The sequence below is a fragment of the Saccopteryx bilineata genome, chromosome 1, assembly GCF_036850765.1.
Source record: "Saccopteryx bilineata isolate mSacBil1 chromosome 1, mSacBil1_pri_phased_curated, whole genome shotgun sequence".
Taxonomy (NCBI): domain Eukaryota; kingdom Metazoa; phylum Chordata; class Mammalia; order Chiroptera; family Emballonuridae; genus Saccopteryx; species Saccopteryx bilineata.
The window spans coordinates 258,031,455-258,046,739 of record NC_089490.1 but is presented as its reverse complement, the minus strand read 5'-3'; the positions used below and the strand labels follow the sequence as shown (position 1 = coordinate 258,046,739).

Genomic DNA, 15,285 nt, shown 5'->3' with positions numbered 1-15,285 from the left:
TGATATAGTCCCACTTGTTTAGTTTTGCATTTATTGCTTGTGCTTTTGGTGTCATATTTGTGAAGTCATTGCCAAAACCAATGTCAAGGAACTTTTTCCCTATGTTTTCTTCTAGGAATTTTTTTAGCTTCAGATCTCACATTCGAGTCTGGAATCATTTTTACTTCATTTTTGAGTAGTGTAAGATAGGGGTTCAGTTTTATTCTTTTGTATGTGAATATCCATTTTCCCAACACCATTTATTGAAGAGACTATCTTTTTTCCATTGAGTATTCTTGGCTCCTTTGTAAAATATAAGTTGACTATATGCATGGGTTTATTTCTTAGTTCTCAATTCTGTTCTATTGTCTATGTGTCCTTTTTTCTTTTTCTTTTATTTGTTTTAAAGATTTTATTTATTGATTTTAGAGAGAAAAAAAAAAGAATGGCAGGGGTGTGGAGCGGGAAGCATCAACTCAGAGTTGCTTCCCTTATGTGCCTTGGGTTTCGAACCAGCAACCTCAGCATTCTGGGTTGATACTTGATCCACTGTGCCACCACAGGTCAGGCTATGTGTCTTTTTTCCAAGCCAGTAACATACTGTTTTTATTGCTATAGCTTTGTAATGTAGTTTGAAATCAGGAAGTGTGATGCCTCTGCCTTTGTTCTTCTTTCTCAGTATTGCTTTGGCTATTCAGGGTCTTTTGTGATTCCATGTGAGTTTCTGTAAAAAATGCCATTGGAATTTTGATAGAGATTGTATTATCCCTGGATCATTTTGGGTAATAAGGAAATTTTAATAATATAAATTCTTCCAATCCATGGAATATCTTTCTATTTGTTTGTATATTTTTCAGTTTCTTTTCATCAATGTCTTACAGTTTTTAGTGTACAAATTTTTCGCCTCCATGGTTAAATTTATTCCTAAGTATTGTATTCTTTTTGATTGAATTGTAGGTGTGATTGTTATTTATTTATTTTTCAGATAATTTGTTAGTGTAGACAACCACAAATGTTTTATATATATATATGTGTGTGTGTGTGTGTGTATCTATATATATATGAACAATGTATGACTGTTCATAGTTTGAAAAGAATTGATATTAATTCTTCATTATATTTTTGGTAGAATTTGCTGTCTAGTCCTGAACTTTTCTTTGTTGGAATACAATCTAATTCAGTCTCCTTACTCATTACTAGTCTCTGAAGATTTTCTGTTTCTTTATGATTCAGTTTTGGTTGGTTGTGTGTTTCTAGGAACTTAACCATTTCTTATAGGTTGTCCAGTTTGTTGGTGTATGACTGTTTATCAGTTATAATGTCTCCCTTTTATTTATAATTTGATTTGGGTCCTGTTTTTTTCCTTGGTTTATTTATCTTTTCATGGAATCAACTCTTAGTCTTGTTGATCATTCTTATTTATTTATTTTTTTTTTGTGACAGAGTCAGAGGGACAGACAGGAAGGGAGAGAGATGAGAAGCATCAATTCTTCATTGTGGCACCTTAGTTGTTCATTGATTGTTTTCTCATATGTGCCTTGACTAGGGGGCTATGGCAGACCGAGGGACTCCTTGCTCGAGCCAGCGACCTTGGGCTTAAGCTGGCGACCTCGGGGTCTCAAACCTGGGTCTTCTGCGTCCCAGTTCGACACTCTATCCACTGCGCGGATAGGTCAGGCTGGCTTACTTTTTTTAACTTAGGTGGTTTATTCAATATCTTTCTTTCTTTTGACATCTGTGCTTACAGATATAAACTTTCATCTTAGAACTGCTTTTGCTGTATTCCATAGCTTTAGTATATTGTTTACAGCTTTTCTTTTTTTATAGAATTTTTTTTCTTTTAAGATTTTATTTATTCATTTGGGGGGGGGGAGAAAGAGGGAGAAAGGGGGAAGGGCAGAAAGCATCAACCCCATATGTGCCTTGACCAGGCAAGCCCATGGTTTCAAACCAGCAACCTCAGCATTACAGGTCAATGCTTTATCCATTGTGCTACCACAGATCAGGCCTCCATTTTCATTTGTCTCAAGATATTTTTATATTTCTCCTTTGATTCCTTCTTTGTCCCATTGGTTGTTAAGGATTGTGTTGTTAACTTCTATCTATTTGTAAATTTTCTAGCTCTTTTCCTATTACTGATTTCTAATGTCATACCATTTTGATCAGAAAGATACTCAATATAATTTCTATCTTGAATTTGTTCAGACTTATTTTGTTGCCTAACATGATCTACCCTAGAAAATGTTCTTTGTGCACTTGAGAGGAATATGTATTCTACTGTTGGTTGGCTGGAATATTCTGCATATGTTAGGTCCATTTGTTCTATAGTGTTGTCCAAGTCTGTTTTCTTATTGATTCTCTGCCTGGATAATCTCTCTGTTGTTGAAAATGGGGTACTGAAGTTCCAAACTATTATTGTTTTGCTGTTTATTTCTCTTTTTAGTTCTGTTAATATTTGCTTTATGTATTTAGTTGCTCTAGTGTTGGGTGCATAAATATTTACAATTATATCTTTTTAATAGGTTGACTCCTTTATCATAATATAATGAATCTTTTGTCTCTTAAGACTATTTTTAGTTTAAAATCTACTTTGTCTGATATAAGTATAGCTACCCCCACTTTCTTTTGGTTAATGTTTGCTTGAAATATCTTTATCCATGTCTTTGTATTCAGTCTTTGTATATCTTTAAAGCTAAAGTGAGTCTCTTGTCTACAGCATATCACTGGATTTTATTTTATTTTATTATTTTATTTTCTCTGGCATTATCTTTGGTTGGAGAATTTAATCCGTTTACATTTAAAGTAATTATTAAAAGGGACTAAGCAAAGAAAAACTCAGACAACAAACAGTATGGTGATTACAGTAGTGAAAGGGGCTGGGAAAGGTAGATGATAAAGCAATGATAAATGGTGATGGAAGAAGACTTGGGGTGGTGAACACACAAGGCAATATACAGATGATGTAATATAGAATACCTGAAACCTGTATATCTATTAACCAATATTACCCAAGTAAATACAATTAAAAAATAAAAATAAAATAAAACAAAATAATTACTGATAGGTAGGGACTTACTATTGTCATTTTCGTAATTGTTTCCTGTTTTATAGATCCTTTGTTCCTTTCTTCCTGTCTTGCTGTCTTCCTTTGTGAATTGATGGTTTTTTGTGGCGGTGTGCTCTCTTTTATCATAATATTTTGTGTATTTACTGCACATTTCTCCTTTATGGTTACCGTGAGGCTTACATAAAATATATTTATAACATCCTGTTTTAAGCTTGATAAGAACTTCAATAATATACAGAAACTTTATACTTCTCCCACCATCTCATTTTAGGTTGTTGATATAACAATTTACCTCTTTTTATTGTTTACCCAATAACAACATATTGCAGCTATATTTATTTTTAGTACATTTGTTTTTTAACTTTTAAACTAGAAATGTGGCCCTGGCAGGGTAGGTCAGTTGGTTAGAGTATCATCCTGATATGCCAAGGTTGCAGGTCCAATCCCTGGTCAGGGCACATACAACAGTCAACCAATGAATGTATAAATATGTAATTTGTACAACAAATCAATATTTCTCTGTCTTTCTCACTCTTCCTCTCTCTCTTCCTTCCTCTTGCCTCTCTCTTCATCTCCTCTAAAATCAATCAATCAATAAAATTTAAAATTTACTTTAAAAATAAAAACAAATTAGAGTTGTAAGTGAATTACATACCACCATTACAATATTGGAGTATCTGTTTTGCTATGTATTTACCATCACCAAGCTTTAAATATTTACATGTTTTTATGATATTAATTAGCATTCTTTTCTATCAGCTTGAAGAATGCTCTCTTATCATTTCTTGTAAGGCAGGTCAAGTGCTAATGAAATTACTTACCTTTTGTATGTTCAAAAATGCCTCCCCTTGGCCCTGGCCGGTTGGCTCAGTGGTAGAGCATCGGCCTGGTGTGCAGGAGTCTCAGGTTTTATTCTTGGCCAGGGCACACAGGAGAGGTGCCCATCTGCTTCTCCACCCCTCCCCCTCTCCTTCCTCTCTGTCTCTCTCTTCCCCTCCTGCAGCCAAGGCTCCATTGGAGCAAAGTTTGCTGGGGCACTGAGGATGGCTCTGTGGCCTCTGCCTCAGGCACTAGAATGGCTCTGATCGCAGCAGAGCGACGCTCCAAGATGGGCAGAGCATCGCCCCCTGGTGGGCGCACCTGGTGGATCCTGGTCGGGCGCATGCGGGAGTCTGTCTGACTGCCTCCCCGTTTCCAACTTTGGAAAAATACAAAAAAAAAAAAAAAGCCTCCCCTTTATATCAGAATACAACTTTGCTGGGTATAATATTCTTGGTTGACAGGGTTTTTTTCTATTTTTCTTTTTTCTTTTCTTTTTTTTTTTTTTTTTTTTTTTTTTTTTGTATTTTTCCAAAGCCAGAAATGGGGAGGCAGTCAGACAGACTCCTGCATGCGCCCGATCAGGATCCACCCGGCACGCCCACCAGGGGGCGATGCTCTGCCCATCCGGGGCATCGCTCTGTTGCGACCAGAGCCACTCTAGCGCCTGGGGCAGAGGCCACAGAGCCATCCTCAGTGCCCGGGCCAACTTTGCTCCAATGGAGCCTCGGCTGCAGGAGGGGAAGAGAGAGACAGAGAGGAAGGAGAAGGGGAGGGGTGGAGAAGCAGATGGGCGCTTCTCCTGTGTGCCCTGGCCAGGAAGGCCGACATTCTACCACTGAGCCAACCGGCTAGGGCCAGTTGACAGGTTTTTTCTTTCACTATTTTGAACATGTCATTCCACTTTCTCCTGGCCTGCAATGTTTCTATTGAAAAATCTGCTCATAGTCTTATAATGGGGACCTCTTATATGTGATGAGTTGCTTTTCTCTTGCTGATTTCAAAATTCTCTTTGTCTTTGATTTTTGACAATTTAATTATAATGTCTTAGTTTAGCCCTTTTAGGGTTTAAAATGTTTGGGATCTGTGGGGCCTCATGAATCTGGATGTTCATATCTCTTCCCAAGTTTGGAAAATTTTCAGCCATTTAACCCAACTCTTAACATTTATTAGCCAAGTGACTTTTAGCAAGTTAACATCACTTAAACTATTTCCTCAACTCACAGTGTGATTTTGAATATTAAATGAGACAAAATAAGAAAGTACTTTGAAATTTATTAAACACTGTATTTACCAGAAACCACTTGGTAATGATCAGTCAATATTCTTTTTTTTTTTTTTAAGTGAGAGGAGGGGAGATAGTGAAACATACTCCAGCATGCACCCCAACCAGGATCCACCTGGCAACCCCTGTCTGGGGCCAATGTTCGAATCAACCAAGCTATCTTCAGTACCCAAGGCTGATGCTCAGACCAGCTGAGCTATACTCAGTGCCTGAGGCCAACACTTGAATCACTCGAGCCACTGGCTATGAGAGGGAAAGAGAGAGAGAAGGAGAAAAGGGAGAGGAGGAGAAGCAGATGATTGGTTCTCATATGTGCCCTGACCAGTGATCAAACCTAGGACGTCTATACACAGAGCCAATGCTCTATCCACTGAGCCAACCACCAGGGCTCAGTCAACATTCTGAAACAGAATTTACAGTCATGTTTTAATACTGAAGAAGACTATTAAAAGCGCATTTTTTTCTTAAATCAATATCACTGAAATGAAAACTGCTGGAGTGAAGTTGACATATTCAACAATAGTCAATTGACTCTACCAGTGGGAAGATCCTTAGTAAGGCTAATTAATGAATCTACAATGTCAAAAAAATCAGGGGCCTAATTTACATACTTTATATATTTGTATTTTAATTTGTGGGTTTATTTAGAAGGGTTTACTTTCAGTTTTATGAATAACTTAATATTGCCATTTGAAGAGAGATATACTAGTAACTATCATTTGCAACATAAGTTAATACAGTGGTACCTTGAGATACAAGCAGACCAACATGAATTTTTTAAGATATGAGCTGCGACTCAGTTTATATTTTTGTTTGAGATCCGAGCGAAATTCCGAGATACAAGTTGTGATTTGGGAAGCTGCCACTAGTTGGCGTGTTGGCACACGGGTCCAGTGTCGGCAGTTTGATATACGAGTTGACTGACTTACAAGCTTGGTTACAGAACGAATTAAATTCATATCTTAAGGTACCACTGTATGTGAATTTAAATCATATTTGGCCAATCAAGAACCATAATTGTCTAGTAAATTTTACTTATAATTTACTTAACATATTTAATTTATATAACAACTTATGTTTGTTCCCCAATATTTTGACTTTTTCCCAAGTTTCCATCACTAATACAAGTGAGACTCCTTTTCCAGACTCTGTAAATTACAAAGTAAATGAACATTGCACTTACTAGCTTCTAACACATGTAGTCCATACCAAGGTAATACAAATTATGATGTGATTTTAACAGTATGTTCTAATGTTTTGGTGTTTATCAAAGACATTTTTATAATGATCAATGTTATTTTCTTATTAGTACAGTCTGCATTGTATTCCTCTCTCCTATTTTCTCGCCTTTCTAGTGCAGCTAGGACACAGCTGTTCATTAGAGTAAGAAACTAGTGAAAATGTCCAGGATCATATTTTTTAAGTTAATATAATAATTCTCAACTGGCTTTATAGTAGAACTACCTGAGAGTTGTTTAAAGCTGCCCATGCCCAGGTTTCTAGGCCCCACCCTAATAGTGAATCAGTGGGGCCATAGTGCATAGGCATCATTTTTTCCTCCAGGGGGTATAATGTGTAGCCAGGGTTGAGAATCAGTGGTTTAAGTAGCTTGACATACATGGAAAGTGAGATCAATTCTGATAGTTAAATCTCTTGTAGAAATCAACAGAGAATTGGTGTTTTGATGATGAAAATGATGTAATCAAAAGTTAAATATTTGAGAAGTGTTATTCCTATCAGTCTTATACTTTATTTAAAAATGAAAATCTTTGACTTAGATGCCATCTCACAAGCTTGGTCTTAAAAAAAAATTAAAATCTTAAACTCTGAAAGGCAAAGTAGTTTTCACACCTGAACTGAAGAAATAGACAGCAATCAAGAGAGCTGTTGAATTCTTGGTGATGCATGGAATAGATAGGAAAAGTAAAGTATACTAAAGATGTCTACCCGAGAGTTCTGTTAAGGGTTAGTCACATGTTAATGGAGATAGCAGAATGAGAATAATGGGAGCATGGGTGCATCTGGAGTGAGGTACATCACAGCTTGAGTCCTGCCTTTGTCCATTACTATCTCTGTGACTTTGGACACATTACTTAACTTTTCTTGAGCCTGTTCCTTTCTGTAAAATGGAGATAATAGTCCCTACTCATGGAATTAAATGAAACTGTATATTTAAAGCACTTAAAATAATAACACACATAGAAGCACTTAATAAATTATAGCAGGGTTGCTGTTATTACTAGGTACAGTCCAGACTTTGGAATCACACAGATTTGGTTTTGAATGCCCAATCTGCCACATACTGGCTAGGCAAGCTACTTCAACTCTCTGAACTTCAGTTAATATAAAATAGAGTTAATATCTACCTCATAGTGCTGTTGTGAATATTAAATGAGCTGAAATGTTTAGGAAGTACTTGGTTGTAGATTGGGTTGACTTTTGAAATCAAGTTTTCCTTATTATATCACCTGCTGACTTTGATACTAGACTCTTTTTTAATGTTTGAGTCACACGTCTAGTGATTTTCAGAGGTCCTTCTGAAAGGGCACTCTAAGAATACATTTATTTAAATTCTCCTTAGCACCTATGTTGCATTTTTCCTGTTAATTTCTCAACTCTTAGATGAAGATAAATTGTAATGCCAGAGGATTATAATTTTTACCTCTTAGCATAATTCTTGCAAGTGGTGAATTAGATCATTCACCCCAATAAATCAGTTAAGGATGATTTTTAAAACTTCTTTGTGCTTAGTATCATATAACATTAGAGGGTCTGCGTATTGTGGCCCCTGCCTTTTAATCTGGTAGAGCTCATTTTCTCAAGTAGGTTGGGCTCAACAGTTGGATTTGCTCTTTTCATTTTTCTTTTTGATCTTTTAGCTATGATTATAGAATCTCTTAAAGGACTTTCTGTTTTCACTGATAGCTATAATTTAACAAGTCTGTTGACATTTTTATTTTTTGACATTAAAACACCTCATATTTTAAAAGTAATTAACTTCCTTTAGATTTTCCCTTTCATTTTTGAACTTTGGTTAAATTTTTCATAAAATTTTTACTAAATAACTTTAAAAGTATTCCATGCCCTTTTCAGGCCTTTGGATATCTGATTTTTTTCATTCTTGTTTATTATAGCATCTTTTTGTAAAAAAAAAAAAAAAAAAAAGCATATGAGACATTTATGTTGGAAGATCTGATTCATAGTCAGCAAATGATTCAGCAAATTAAGCTATATTTGATTTGTCTGCTTGTTAAATAAAACTACTTTCCCCTTCTTACAACAAAGGGGTGTTGTAAAGATCTTCACAACATTTAGGATGTTTGAACATATTTACTCAGTGCTCTTGAAATATCTCATTTATATTAGGTTTTCACATTATATACATACTGTTTTTAATTTTACAACAGTGTAATATGATTTTTAATTTTCTCTTTTACCTCACTATAAAGGTGTCAAATACATGTTATTTCTTTAGTATACAAATTGTTTTATTTATGACTAGTTTCCCAGTTTACAGAATTTGAAAGGCAGTATATTAAGAGCTTCGAGACTTGACTCTGGAGCCAGATTAGTTGGGTTTTTGTCACTACCTGTGTAACGCCAAGCAAGTAACTTCTCTGCCTCAATTTACTTATCTATAAAATGTAGTTAGTATTAATATATCATATAATTCTGAGGGATAAATTACTTAACATATATAAGTACTTAGGATACTGCCTGGTACTCAGAAAATATTAGCTATCACTATTAATTTCAAAATAATAGATGTGTTTAAGTCCCTAATATTTAAATATCAAAATTTTAATTGCTTCTTGGCCTTTTGGCTAAGATCAAGTGTAAGATCAATTATATATCAAAATTTTTGGTTATATTTTGGCTATGAAACATGACAGACTTTCCCCTAACAAACTAAAACTACATTTTAAATGCATATTAGACAGGAAGGTCTTTCTGCCCCTCCAATGATTCCCGAAATTGCAACCTGATGGGTTTGTTTAAAATCATTTTTATTATAAAAATATTATGCTTGTGAAAATTAACATAATATTGAACAGAAATAGATGAACCTCTTCTCCCCCATATCTACTTCCTAGAAGGAATAATTATTTATTTTTATTTGATCATATATTTTATCAGTTTATAACCCGTTTCATAATCTTTCTCTTAGCCTTAGAATTAGATAAAGTCCAAACCTCCTAACATGGCATATAAATTCTTCCTGGCCCCTGCCTTCCTCTCACTTTCACTTTTTGATAATTCCTGTTAGATCCCAGGTAAAAATCACTTTCTCAAGGAACTCCCTTCCTGACCTAACTGGGTTAATGTTCCCACAGCCTCTTATGCTATTCCTACCATAGTCCTCCTACACTGAGGGAGTGTTCCTCTCTGTATGGTGTCTTACTAACTGGGAGGTGCTATTGTCATTTAGTGTGTTGGGCTGAAGGGTGCTAGATGTTCATCATTAAAAATTGTCTTAAGCACTGCATGACTTTTGAATGTTCCACTAGATCAGGGGTCGAGAACCTATGCTCACGAGCCAGATGTGGCTCTTTTGATGGCTGCATCTGGCTTGCAGACAAATCGTTAATAAAAAATATAATAATGTTAAAATATAAAACGTTCTTATGTATTACAATCCATTCATTTCCTACCGCTCATGTTCATGGTTGTAGGTGGCTGGAGCCAATCACAGCTGTCCTCCGGACACCACCAAATTTTTATTGGATAATGTATAACGTACACAGGTCATTGTATGGCTCTCTCAGCCAAAAAGGTTCCCGACCCCTGCACTAGATGGTCACATAGGTAAAAAAATAAATGAAATTAAACCTGTTTTAGCTATAGTCAGAACCTAGAGTCTAACACAATTTTACATATGCACATGAAATTTTTTAGGATTTTTAATTAAATGTTGAGTTTTCCAGGAACAAAACTACTATTAAATCGAAGGGAGATTGTACTTTGTTTGTTTAGAACTCCACCAAGAGTTGTTCACCATTATGGGAAATCACATCACTAATGGCAACATTTATCACATTCATAGTGATTCACCATACAGGTAAAAACATCTGACTTCTCAGTAAATATTTGTTTGAATTTAATTGAAATTAGAAAGAAAAAAAAAAAAGGCTATGAACCAGATGGGGGAAAGCACTTCTCTCTTTCCTGGCAGGATATATTTGCTTTCCTCTCTGTTCCTATTGCACTTCATTCACATACTTCTTTCATAGACAGCACACCTGTCTCTCTTACTAAATAATAACATAGTGGAGGCAAGGATGAAATTCTACAGACCTTTGAATCTTCAGTGCTCACTGAGGACATGGTAGTTGCTCAACTTAATATTTACTCAGTTGAATCCATTGCAGCTACATTAGTATTTATTCAACAAGTTTTTATTGAGTCGGACTCTGCTAGGCAAAGAAGGCAAAAGGGTATTGTCCCTGCTTTCGAGGAACACATACATGATCTATTGCTAAAACAGACCTGGAAATAATTATAATACAATATGACAGTTTCTAAGATGGCCTAAGCTATAAACTATAGATCTGTAATGATTAAAACATTGTAGTCTTGTGGGGAGGTCCTGGAATAATGTCACAGAAGAGAAAGAGTATCCAGTATAAATATTGCATAGTGCCAACGAAGACCCATAATAAGTAGGTGGAAATTGAATAGATGAGCATAACTAGAAGAGTAAGGAGTTTGCCTAATGGTCAAATTTAAAGAAGGCATTCCAGAACAGCAATTGCTATTCAAATGCTTATAGGTATAGAAGGTGCAGTTGGTATTGCTGCTTGAGCATAAAGTTGGAGGTTGAGTAGGTGGTAAGAAATTAAAACTGTCCCTGGAGGTGGTGCACCCTCTTCCATGAATAGAATTTAGATTTTTATTTTGCAGGTGGTCGAAACTATGAATGTAAGAAAACTACTGTACAGTATTTCAAATCATACTGTATGCTAAGCAGGTACCTATAATCCTATTACAGAGTTAGTATATTCTCATTTTACAGTTGGGGAACTGAGGCTCAGGGAGATTAACTGTTTTGGTTTTCACCATTTCTAAGTTGGAAGAATTGGGACTTAAACTTAGGTGAGTTGAGTTCAGACCTGCCTGCTGTGTGTGTGTGTGTGTGTGTGTGTGTGTGTGTGTGTGTGACAGAGAGGGAGAGAGAGACGGAGAGAGGGACAGATAGAGACAGACAGGCAGGAAAGGAGAGAAATGAGAAGCATCAATTCTTCATTGCATCTCCCTAGTTGTTCATTGATTGCTTTCTCATACGTGACTTGATGGGGGGTGGGGAGGGCACATGGGACTACAGCAGAGCAAATGACCCCTTGCTCTAGCCAGCAACCTTGGCCTTCAAGCTAGCGACCTTTGGGCTCAAGCCAGCGACCATGGGGTCATGTCAATGATCCCATGCTCAAACTGGAGACCTCGGGGCCTCGAACCTGCGTCCTCTGCATCCCAGTCCGACGCTTTATCCACTGTGCCACTGCCTAGTCAGGCCTGCCTGCTTTTTTAAACTATAGTTTACATTCCCTTCAGCAGGGAGGAAACTAGATATTTTTATTTTTATCAACCAGTCTGGTATCATTCTTGCCTCTAGGTAATTCAGCTTTATTATATAAATTTAAATGCTTAATAGTTTGGGACTCTTAAGTTTTAGTCTTCTGAGGGCCCAAAATGATATCTTACAGTAATTTACCTCTTGCAGGATACTTTATTCTGGTGCCATCTTCTACCCAGATAGTTCAAATAATTGTCTTGGCTTATTGAAATACCTTTTTTGGGTGTGTGAGGGTTGTCACCATTGAATGTTATGGACCAATCAGCATGACTTAAGTATTCTAAAAGAGAAAAATTTGAAGTGCAACACCCCCTTTTGTCGAAACATTTAGCTCTGTCTTCAACATGGAAAAAGAATTATTTTAAGAAAATCCAATATTTATCTTGACATTCTACTTAATTAATATAGATATAGTTTGCTATTTAAATTATCTTTGCCTCATAATTTTGGTGTGCTTGGTTAACTTGAAGTACTTTAAACATTATCTAAATAACCCTATGATCTCTCTGGCTCTAAGATAAGATTCTTACTAATTTTAAAGGTTATTGGAATGTAGTAAGTTCTAGAGATAGAGGTGATGCTGGTTGAACAACAATGAAAATGTACTTAATGCCACTGAACTTTACAAATAGTTAAAATGTGAAATTTTATAATTAAGTATATTTTACCACAATAAAAAGATGTGGTATGGAAGTACAGAGTGGCCTGAGATCACTTCTCAAGACATTACCATTCAGCCTGACCAAAGGTGGTGCAGAAGATAGATTGTCAAACTGGGACATTAAAGACCCAGGTTTGAAACCCCAAGGCCACTGGTTTGAGTGCAGGCTCACTAGTTTGAGCTTGGGATTATAGCCATGAACCCGTGGTCACTCACTTGAGTCCAAGGTCGCGGGCTTGACTGGAGCCCCCTAATCAAGGGATGAATGAGAAGCAACCAACAAACAACTAATGCGACTCAACTAGGAGTTGATGCTTCTCATCTCTGTCCCTTCGGCCTGTTTGTCTCTATCTCAGAAAAAAAAAAAAAAAAAAGACATTGCCAATCAAATATTCTTGAAAACTTTTTGTTCCAAATAACTTGAATAAGGTGAGGGAATGATTTATCTCAGTTCTCCCTATCCCATAATCATAGTCTGATCAAGTTAAATGTTCTTAAATGAAAAGAATTCTATTTATTTGAGTGCAGGGATAAAGAAGGAAACATAGTGAGATATTATGGGGCAATCATCCTTCGGACGGATGTGGTAAAGATACCTTTTGGACTTCACTAGTATTAACCTCTGGCTTTAGTTTCTTGTTCAAAAGGGAAACTAAAGGGTTACTTAAGCTATCTAAATGTCACTTCTACAGGCATGATGTACATGTAAGCAGCTCCAACTCATAACTGAGGCTCAGACTTTTAAGTTTCCCACCCACCACCATCCCAGTATCAGGAGAAATTAAATTTTCACCCATTAGATTCACAAGAGAATGTGCTGATGGAGATATGGGAAACATACTACAGTGTGTCCATAAAGTCATGGTGCACTTTTGACCGGTCACAGGAAAGTAACAAAAGACGATAGAAATGTGAAATCTGCACCAAATAAAAGGAAAATTCTCCCAGTTTCATACCTATTCAGTGCAGTTTGATGTGGGCTCATGCACAGATTTGTTAGGGCTCCTTAGGTAGCTATCCCGTATAACCTCTACAGACTCATCACTGACTGATGGCCTACCAGAACGGGGTTTCTCCACTAAACTGCCGGTTTCCTTCAACTGCTTATCCCACCGAGTAATGTTATTCCTATGTGGTGGCGCTTTGTTATAAACGCGGCAATATTCACGTTGCACTTTGGTCATGGATTCAAGTTTAGCGAGCCACAGAACACACTGAACTTTCCTCTGTACCCGTCCACATCTCGACTGGCATGGCCGTGGGCTGCTCCGCCGTATACATGGTGTTACGTCATCATCTGCGCATGCGCACATGCTGCCACTTCTACAGAAACTGGGAGGGTTTTCCTTTTATTTGGTGCAGATTTCACATTTCTACCATCTTTTGTTGCTTTTATGTGATGGGTCAAAAGTGCACTGTGACTTTACGGACACTGTATTAGTGAGTGTGAATTGCGTTAACTGTTTTTGGAAAGTAATCTGGTAATAACTGAAATTTTTGAGTACACATACTTTTGGCCTATTAATCCCATCGGTTTGCCACCACTGTGTTGGGACATTAGTACTAAAATGCTTTTTGCTGTATTGTCCATCGTGGCAAAAATGTAGATGCTACCTGGAAGCCAATCATGAAATGGTTGAACAAATTATGTTCTATCAATTCTAAAGAGCAATGAGATCTACTAAAATGTGAGTTACATCTGTATGTATTGGCTTTGAATGATGACCTTGCTATATTATGTGTTAAAAATATATAATTAATAGTGTAGGATGTAGTATGATTGTTAAAAAAACTGCAACTATGTGTATGTTTGAAAATAGGGAAAAGTATGAAAGTATTTTAAAAGTTTCTGAAGTAAAGAAAAGAGGAAAGGGGAGAGCTCTATGATGATAGAAATTACAGAGATTACTTTGGGTGGGTTGATAACAGTATGGGTAAAAGAGAAACCTCTATATCTTGATGTGGGCATTGGTTACACAGGTGTGTTCACTTTATGAAAATCCATATAGTTCTATGCTTATGTGTATGCCAATTAAACGTTTATTAAAATTATGGCACAGCAATACAATGGAATACTATTGTTTTTAAAAATACTTTAAATAAATATTTAATATATAAATTTGGGCAAGAAACAGGACAATCCCATTATTATAAAATATAATGTACATATAAACACAAAATGAAGACTGTAATAAAAACACTAGACTATTGGCCTTTTGTTTCGTTTTGTTTTAAATAAGGAGTTTTTTGGTATTGAGTCATTTACGAAGTTTGTAAAAGGTGGTGAGCAAAACTGGATTACAGGATATTTGGTAGAAAATAAGGGTGAAGTAGGAGAGAGGAAAAGGTTAAAAGAATAGAAAAATAATGCTAATGAGAGAGGTGCAGTAAGGTCAGGAAATTTTTTTTAACCCCTAAGAGGAAAGTACTGGTACTAGGAAGGGACTAATTTAAGCTGTCAAACCATCAGGTATAGTAGTAAGGCCATATAAAAAATCTTCCTCAGAAGACTTTGTTTTTTACATATAATTCATGTTTTATACTTGTCTTATTTTGGTTTAAGCATTTAGTTTTTAATGAACTTGTCATTGATATAATAGTTTTAATTGATAGCAGATGCAACTTTTAGTAGCTTAAGTATGTTCTCCTCCTAATTTTTACTAATTATGGTAATTTGCTCAGATCTTTTTGTCCCATAGCTGCCACATGGGGCAAATAATACCTCCCCAGGATGGAATGAGAATCAAATAAGAAAATGTATATGAAAATGCTTCAATAAAATTAACATTATCGTAAATTTCAGTATTTTTCTTGGTTTTCCTTCAGCCCAAAACCCTTAGTTGTAAAAAAGAGGTTAAAATGGAATTTATTTCACTTGATAAGGGTTCAAAAGTTGAAGTTTA

At 36.1% G+C, this 15,285-nt stretch overlaps 1 protein-coding gene and 1 pseudogene across 1 annotated transcript in view; both read left to right on the top strand.

The window, feature by feature from the left end:
- The window catches only part of TNPO1 (transportin 1), a 102,463-nt gene that overhangs the window by 25,423 nt on the left and 61,755 nt on the right, over positions 1 to 15,285 (top strand). The gene's annotated exons all lie outside the window — the stretch shown is intronic.
- Positions 8,955 to 9,050, top strand: LOC136321488 (U2 spliceosomal RNA; annotated as a pseudogene).